This window comes from Propithecus coquereli, unplaced genomic scaffold (assembly GCF_000956105.1).
Source record: "Propithecus coquereli isolate 6110/MARCELLA unplaced genomic scaffold, Pcoq_1.0 Scaffold145, whole genome shotgun sequence".
Classification (NCBI taxonomy): Eukaryota; Metazoa; Chordata; class Mammalia; order Primates; family Indriidae; genus Propithecus; species Propithecus coquereli.
In genome coordinates, this window is record NW_012138858.1 from 3,201 (window position 1) to 12,042 (window position 8,842).

At 56.4% G+C, this 8,842-nt stretch overlaps 1 pseudogene; it reads right to left on the minus strand.

The window, feature by feature from the left end:
- Nucleotides 1–6,097: 6,097 nt before the first annotated feature.
- Nucleotides 6,098–6,718, minus strand: LOC105806728 (annotated as a pseudogene).
- Between the last annotated feature and the right edge of the window lie 2,124 nt (nucleotides 6,719–8,842).

Here is an 8,842-nt window from a genome sequence, read left to right on the forward strand (position 1 = left end):
TGCAGGTGCAGTGGGCGGGAGTTGAGGCTGCCTGGCCCATCCTCCCCACAGCCCTCGCCCGGCTTCTGCCACATCTTGGGCTCCCACAGGCACTTGGTCTCTCGTCCCCTCCCCTCCAGGCCTAGCCTGGCCCTCGATCCCCCACATCCACGGGGAACCTGTGGCCGGCTCCCTGGTGCCCATCAGGACCCCCAGGCCTCTGGGGAAGGTCACTGTAGACAGTCACTCATGGAGATTCCAGGTGATGGGCCAGGGGGCTCCAGCTGAGCCTGCTAGGGAGGAGCTCGGGGGGATGTTGTTTAAGGAAACGAGGGGGGACAAGCTCAGTGGAAAGAAGGCCCCACTGCCTGGAGAGCCGTTCCACAGAGGCACACTTTTGAAGATGACTCCATGGCCTCGATGGACCCCTGACAACCAGAGGAGACACGTGCTCAAGGCCTGGGAAGAGCCTGGCCGTGGTTACCCCTGAGGAGAACCCCCACAATCCCCTGCATCCAGGAACACTTGGGTTGAACAAAGTGGCTCCACTGAACGCCCATGAAATGTTAAGATGTTGCTTGTGCCCACGGACTTCTGATTTCTCACGAGAGAAAAGCAGGTCGGTGAGGGAAACGTTCCATGCGGCACTTCGGTCCGCTGTGCCTGCCGCACAGGTGGCCAAGCAGACGCAAACGAGGGAGGGGCCTGCAGGGAAAGGGAGGAGGGGACTTCAGAAAGGGCCTGCGACCCTGTAGGCAGGCAGGGCTTCCAGCTGCAGAAGGAAGCTTAGAATCAGGAGGAGGAGGAGCCCCACGTAGGGACGTGGCATGTGAGCCCCCTAGGCAGCCACTGCGCCCCCCACACTCGTGACGTGCTCACACAGTGCCCTCCACGCACTTTCACAAGCCTCTGGGCAGAGAAGGGGTCCTGGCTTTGGTCCTTTAGGTCCCCTGGAGAGCCAGGAGGGGCCTGGAGAGACCTGGGCTGCTTTAGTCTTTCCCACTTTCCCCGAAGTGCTGGACACGCAGGATCTCAGTCCTACCTGACCAGAGCAAAGTGACCAGAGGGCACTGGCTTATGGAGCATATCGTCCCCTCTCCAGCCCACTGGTGGGCTGCCCTGGTGGCCACTTGTTTGGGCTTTCGTGTGGTCAGTTGTGGCCGACAGGATACTGGCAAACACGGGCCGAGCTGCGGAGGGCATGCTGACAGCCACCCCGCGTCTCCCCAGCCAGGCCTGGGGCTGCCGTGCCATGCCCTGCTCTGCTGGTGTTGGCAGAAAGCCTGGGACGAGGCCCAGGGCTCTGGGTTTGCTTGGAAGGTTCTGGTATGTGCTGCTATGATGGATTTTATAGCAAAGACCCGGCACACTTTAAGGAGGGAAAGAGAGCTAGCCAAGAGATTTCTGCCCCAGTCCAGGAAAAATCAGGGAGAGCTTAGAGTGATGTCACAGGTGGGCCAGGCCACGAGCCCCCTGCCACAGAGGTCAGGACCCCGAAGGCACAAACGGTGCTTGGCAACACTTGCTCAGGATGCAGCAGGTCCACCTCTTCACTTAAGGACACGGTAGACCTTCCAGAAAGGAGCAGACGAGCGAGCCCCAACCTCATTCAGTGAGCAATGCTGCTGCCCTCCACGCACAGACAGGGCACACGGGACAGCCCGCACGGCAGCCAGCCAGGTGGGGTCCCCCGCTCGCTTCAGCGAAGAGCTCACCCTGGAATCAGACAGAGAGAGGGAGCCGGGAAAGGTAGACCCGGGTGATGGGCCAGAGGATGCTGGGAAGCCCCGTCAGGGCTGTTAACTTAGACGCCTCCTGAAGGAGGCTTCGGGCGAAACCAGGCACAAAGGAAAAGGTTACGTGAACAAAATAAAACGAACAAAGCACTTCCGGTTCAAATGCAAAGTCTCCAAACCGAGCAGCATCTTTGCAGCCTGAAAGGCCACAACCTGAAAGTGAGATTCAGAAGCCTCGACTGAAACTTCAAATCCCGCCCGAACTGCATGAGGAACACGCAGCGAAACTTCGCAGAAAAGTCATCGGGGAGGAAATTTACTGCTGAGAAATAGCGAAGCTTCCCCGCGTGCACGAAAGCACCAGCCACGCACGTGAGAAGTGTGACTCCCGCGGGAAAAGGGCCCGGACCGAGAAAGGACTGGAAGGAACCGCCTCCTCCCATCGAAACCTCGCTACCTCGTGCCAGGTGGAAGCGCTAGAAAGCGGGAGAGAGAGCGCCACACGCTCAGAAACGGAACGGTCTCAGGGGCTGCGGAGGCAGAGGCTGAGTGCCAGCAGTGGCCCTTTGCGCCTGCGCAGCGCTGGGCAGAGGCCGGGCAGCGCCAGGCCCCGGGCAGGACTCGGGCCCAGCCGGGACGGCTCTCGGGCCACGCACAGGTGCCGCTCGACCTTCACAGCGGCTGCCCGAACGCCCACAGCAGAGGACATTTGCCTTCTTTTATTTCTTTAAAAGTAATTTTGGTTATCTTTTTCATCTAGTTGCTGTTATTTAATTGACACTACACCTCCTCTCATTGAAGTTTGATAAAGCTATATTTCCTATATTCAGCGGAGCCACTGTTCTCAGTGACGTTACCGAGATCTTCCGGGTAACCTGCCGCAGCTTCTCCATCAGCACTCGCTGCTTCCCCTGCACTTCCACGTTGTGGAGACGGCTTCTTTCCTTAAACCTCACGCACCAACCTCTGTCAGCCTCAGACTTTGCTTCTGCAGCCTCCTCACCTCTCGCAGCCTTCGTAGAATTGAGGCGAGTTAGGGCCTTGCTCTGCATTAGGTTTCAGCTTAAGGGAACATGGTGGCCAATTGGATCTTCTACCCAGATCACTCAAACTTTCTCCGTATCAGCAATAAGGCTGTTTGCTTTCCAGTCATCCCGTGCTCACTGGAGTAGCACTCTTAGTTTCCTTCAAGAGCTTCTCCTTTGCACTCACAGCTCGGCTAACTGGAGCAAGAGGCCAAGCTTTCAGCCTGTCTCAGCTGTGACGTCCCTTCCTCATCAGGCTTAATCATGTCTAGCTTTTGATACAAAGTGAGAGACTGCGACCATTCCTTCCACTTGAACACTTAGAGGCCATTGTAGGGTTATTAACTGGCCTAATTTCACTATTGTTGTGTCTCAGGGAATAAGGAGGCCCAAGGAGGGAGAGATGGCGGAACAGCTGGCAGGTGGCGCAGTTGGAACACACACAACATTTATCAGTTAGGTTTGCCGTCTTATGTGGGCACAGTCTGTGACGCCCCAAAACAATTACAGTAGTAATATCAAAGATCGCTGATCCCAGATCACCACAACAGATATAACAGTAATGAAAAAGTTTGAAATATCACGAGAATTACCAAAATGTGACACAGAGACGCGGCGTGAGCACATGCTACTGGAAAAATTGTGCTGACAGTCTTGATTGATGCAGGGTTGCCAAACCTTCAATTTGTAAAAACACAGTATCTGCTAAGCGCAATGAAGTGGGGAGCAATGAAACAAGGTACAACCACGACGGCAATACGGGTACGAAAACCCAGGTTTCTTCATTCCCAGTGCAGCAAGGGTGGCTTTGAACTGCGAGTTTCCCGGGAAGAAGAGTAGTTTCTTGGCTCCCACCTGTGATTCTAAGAAAATTTAATCAGCTTCCTGGTGATTTCCAAGGCGAGTAAGAAGAGCCAGCTGTTTCCACCTGCTTGCAGCCCGGCCTGTTGTTACCTTGGCAACAGCTGTCGACAGGAACGCTGCCTCCCTCCGGCACGTCACATCCTTTATTGCTAAAAATCAGTGTGTCTGTGTGAAGGATAAAGCACCGTGGGCCTCCAGGTCCAGCGTGGGGGGCTCCCTTCCTCCAAGACCTGCTTATTTATAACCCAAAGGAAATTTGCCCTAAAAACAGGATTTCCGTGCTCACTGGCTAATTTTCTTTTTATATGTTATAAGGACTTAATGGAGAGGGTTTTGCCATTTGAAGAGATTGCATTTTTTAACAGATCAGTATTAGACCGAGATTTTAAAATTGGGATGTTACAGATCCGGTAGAAAACGCACTCCACCTCATTATTCAGATGAGGAAATCAAAGCCCCAGGAGAAGAACTGACTTGCCCAAAGTGCACGTAATTTCTTGGCAACACGGGACTTGCACTTGGCCGAGGTCCGGGCTGCCCGTTAAAGGGCTGGCGTCACTGTGGGGTTGGCTTGCTGACCCACACCTCGTGGGAAGCGCCATCCCGATGGACGGGCACAGACTCGCTCACGGACTTTACTGGTGACGGGTACATTCTGGGGCAGCCTGAGTCATCTCCTGGGAACCCTATTTTTCTGGCTCCCAACGCTCCCTTCGCATCTCCCAAGCGTCTCCCGGGGTTGGAAATCTGCAGTCTGCGGCGTTCAGGCAGGGGCCAAAACTGAGTGAAAGGCACGGGGAGGGGACTGGTGAGCTGGCTCCTCTGGCCACCGGGATCTCAGCCCCTGTCTGCCTGTCCCTGCTTGGCCTGTGCAAAGCTTGCGGCAGAGATCTGACATCTGTTCTCCCTTAGCTCTGTTGGGTCCAGGGTTCTTCCTTCTCACAACCTCCTTCACTCTCACCGGTGCTACAGGCACCCCGAGGTCTGGCTGTGCTTCCCAACCCATCCTCGGCCTGGTCCCCCTGTCTGGCAGCCTCTGTTACCAGGCAATAGCTCCTGCCCCTCACAGCCTCCTAACTCCAGGTGAGGTCCTTCCAGAAAAATTTGGCAACCTCTAAAAATTCTCTTTGCCCCAAAATGTGAGCTTCGAGTCTCAAAGTGAAGACTTTTTCTTTGTACTGGGTGGAAACTCCATCTCCTTGCCCGAGGCCATAAACCTCATTCCTCCCTTTGGAGGTGGGAGGCTGCAAGGGGACACAATCGGAAGGGAAAATGAAAATCCATCTAGTTAACGTCCTCAGTATATTGTGTCCATTGTAGAGAACAAACAAAAACCACACAAGCCAAATAAAATGGTCTCTGGCCAAATGTGGCTCTCAAGCCTCCAGTGTGCAAACCTGGTGTCATGAGGCTTCTCTGGCTTCTCCCGCTGACGTCAGGGCTCTGCCAGCCCGAGCCAATGGCCCCTCCTGCCTCACCTTCCCCTGCTGTCCCGCATCCTGCACACACCACACATCTCTGTCACCAGCCTGCCTTCAAGAGCAACCGTGGCACAGAGGGAAGTGCATGGCCTTGGGGGCCGTGGGTTTAAGTTCCGGTCCGGCTGCCGCTTACCAGAATGGGACTCTGAGCAAGCACTTCATCTTCCTGATGGTGCTAGCAGGAAACAGTTGGAGCAGCTTCCTGGCTCCCAGCAATCCCACCTCCTGGCCAGTACAGTGGAGACCGGGTCTGGATTTGCTCTTCAGTGAAGTTGAGATCCAGGTTCATGGAGCCTGGGGGTGTGCATGGGGCGTCAGCGAGGCAGGTGCCCTGAGACAAGGTCAGGAACTTCCTGCTCTGCTGACGTACGAGTGGTCGCTCAGCACTTTGATTCTGTGCGTGGGGCCAGGATCTTTCTCCTCCTCTTCCTCCTCCTCCTTTTGTTAGAGGTAGCCAGGGATGATGTCTGTTTCTTGCTACTCTGAGAGCACTAGTAAACATAATAGATACATACTTGTATTAGTTTCCTATTGCTGCTGTGATAAATACCACAAATTTAGGAACTTTAAGCCACTAATGTATTATCTCACAACACAAATGTATTACTTCACAGTTCCGGAGGTCAGAAGTCCACAGCGGGTCTCACCGGGCAACAGTCGAGGCGCCGCAGGGCTGTCCTCCTTGCACAGCGCAAGGGGAGAAGCTGTTTCTCGCCTTTTCCTGCTTCCAGAGGCCGCCTGCAGCTCTTGGCTCACGGCTCTTCCTCCATCGTAAAAGCCAGGCGAGGCCCGCGAGCCTTTCCCACGTCGCACTGCTCTGGCCTTGACATTGCTGCCTCTCTCTCCCACATTTTTTTTTTTTGCTTTTCCGACTCTAGAGAAACAAATCCAGGTCCCAGTGCCCCCCATGCCCTCCCCCACCCCAGCCATAATTTAAATAACCTAGAGACAGGGTTGGAAGGAGGGGACGAGAAAGGGTGGTGGGGTCAGTGTGGGAGGAAGGGGAGCCCCTCTACGGCTGCTGCCACGCCCGCTTCTTGTCCATCTTGTTCTTGGCCGCCAGCTTCGTATTGCGCTCACCCATGTGTTTCTTGGCCATGGGACCTTTGGTCCCTCCCAGGCCCCCAGAGGCCCCAGGATCAGCAGAGAGGCTGCAGCGCCACCAGCCAAGGGCCTGCTGGTGCCCCCACGGATCTCGGTGAGCAGGTGGGCCCGGGCTGCATACTCCTCCCAGTTCTCCAGAGGCAGGCAGCGCAGACTTGCAGTTGGGGTGGATCGGCAGGCACATGATGGTCAGTAGCACGTGTCGCATGCTCAGCTCAGCCATCCAATCCCTTTTGAGCACACTGATGCAGATCTCACTGTTGGCACCCACGTTTGGGTAGAAGATCTTGGTCAGGAAGTAGCCCTTGGCTGGGGAGGCCGGGAAGTCCTTCCCAAGGAGGAGTTTCATGCGGAACAGACCTCCAGCATATGGGGTCCCCTCAGGGCCCCCAGTGGTAACCTGTAGGTCGGTGAGGTCCTCACTGGGAAAGACCTTGATTCCATCAGGTGGGTCCGTGGTCAGCATCATCACCTCTTCGTACACCAGATGGATGATGTCAGGGGGCAGGTTCTCCACGTCAGAATTCATGACTGTGGCTGTCCAGGGTCAGGTTCCCCTGGCCCCCTTCCTGCTCTCTTCAGGCCACTGGTCAAGGCGGGGGGCCCCACTGCTGCAGCTGCGGCCCCGGCGAGGCCCCCGAGGCCCTGCTCCGCTCCCCACTGCCTCCGACGCCTACAGCGCCCACAACTGCGCCTGCCCCGCGCCCGCCCGTGCTCCCTCTCGCACTTTTGAGGCCCCTTATGATGACACGGAGCCCATCCAGATGAGTCATCCTACAGTCAACTGATTAGCAACCATAATTCCATCCGCAACGTTAATTTCCTTTTGCCAATTAACCCACCATGTTCCTGAGTTCTGGGGTTGGGAGGTGGGCATCTCTGGGGGCCTCATTCTGCCCAGACACCCTCCAGGACAGGTTCTGCAGCAGGGGAGTCAGAACCAGGCCCAGGCCTCCTGCCTCCCCACCCGGCCTCTCCCCAGCTCTGTTTCCGGCTCGCACACTCTGGACCTGGCGAGTCCAGAGTGTGGGGCCTGGGACCACCGGCCTGGGACCAGGTGGGGACTGACCTAAGGGGTGGTAGCTAATGAGACTCCAAAGGTGGCTCTTTCTCCCTGGACCAGGAGATGCAGAGGCAGTGCCACCTCCCCAGTGCCTTCTCAGCCTGGGGTCCCTCACCCTGCTCACTCCCGAGCCTGTGGGGTGGGAGAAGGAAATGGAAGCTCATTGGTGGTGAAATAGCCGAGGGACAGCCAGGTTCTCCCTTCGGCTAGTTCACAGAAATTGCAGTTGGCCACGCCACCCTCCTCATGAGAAGGAGCAGGGAAGGAAGCGTGAGCGGCTCAGGTCCCACCCTCCAGCCCTCCACGCCAAGGCCCCGCGGCCATTCCCTGCAGGCTGTGCCTGGCCGGGCCTCCTGGGACTCCCGCTTGAACCTCAGCGGGAAAGGCGAGCTCACCTCTGATCCACGTGGCTCTGGGGGCTCAGCACGCAGATTGGGGGTGAGGTCACAGTTGTAGAATGTACTGGCTGTGTGCGCTTAGGAAGTCATTTAAAATTTCTGAGCAGCCAGGGAGGGTAGAGCAGGTAACACACGGGAAGCCCCGACACCGTGTTTAACACACGCAGGCCTCAGGGGTGCGGTTCCGCTTGAGGGAAGGGTGCGGTGACCCTTCAGAGACCACCCTGACGTGTCTCCAGGTGTGCATGAGAAAGGGAGCACACGGTGTGCTGGGAAATGCCCTCCCCACGGCACAGACACTCCTGCAAAGCCACAGGATCACCCCGACGGCAGAGAGCAGGCTGGTGTGTCCACCTTTCCCGCGCCAGCGCTTTTCTTCTTACGCCTCTGGGAGATTTGATTCTCTTCCCTTTCTCCTGTCCCTGGGGGTGGAAACTTCCGCAGGGTGTGGGCCTACTGTGTGGCAGGTCTGGGGCAGAGACCAGACCCCTGCAGACACTGTCTCGCTGAATTCTCTCAACTCCAAGAGGGGGTGTCCTGTCTCCAGCGTGCCCAGGATGGAAGGGAGGCTGGTGGATGGGGGGCTTCCCGGGTTGTGTGGGTACAGCAGCGCGCTCACCACCGGGCTGGGACCAGGTGGGGACTGACCTAAGGGTGACGGGGAGGGGGCATTGGAGGCTCGAAGATGACGGCCACTTGCCGCTACTTGGGCCAGAGGTCAGGGCTGGCAGCTGCTACCACACACAGAAGGCTTCAGAAGCCCTTGCTCTGGCCTCTGCTCCTGTCTGCCACTTTAAAAAGAAATCTAGAATGAAAGGGAAGAAATTTCTATTTTTGATGTGACACCAATGAAATGGAGGCTTTTAAATGATTAAAATTCAGAAATAAATTATTTATTCAGGTCAGACATAAAATCGCCTTTCATTTTATGGATATGAACCCGCCAGTGCACTGCCCCTCACTTCCTTGTGTCTCGGCAAATCTTTACCCACTCTGGACCCCAGTGTTCTCATCTGTGAAATGGGTGGGAGGCCAGCCAGGGGATTGGACCACATGGTCTCTAAGGGCTTCCACGGTGTGCAGGAGCTTGAAGACGTAGCCAAAGGAGGCCTCCTCCAGGCAGCCTTCCTCACCCCGCATCTGCTTACACTGCACCCTCCCACTTCCCCGTCAGAGCTCTCGCCCCCTCCAA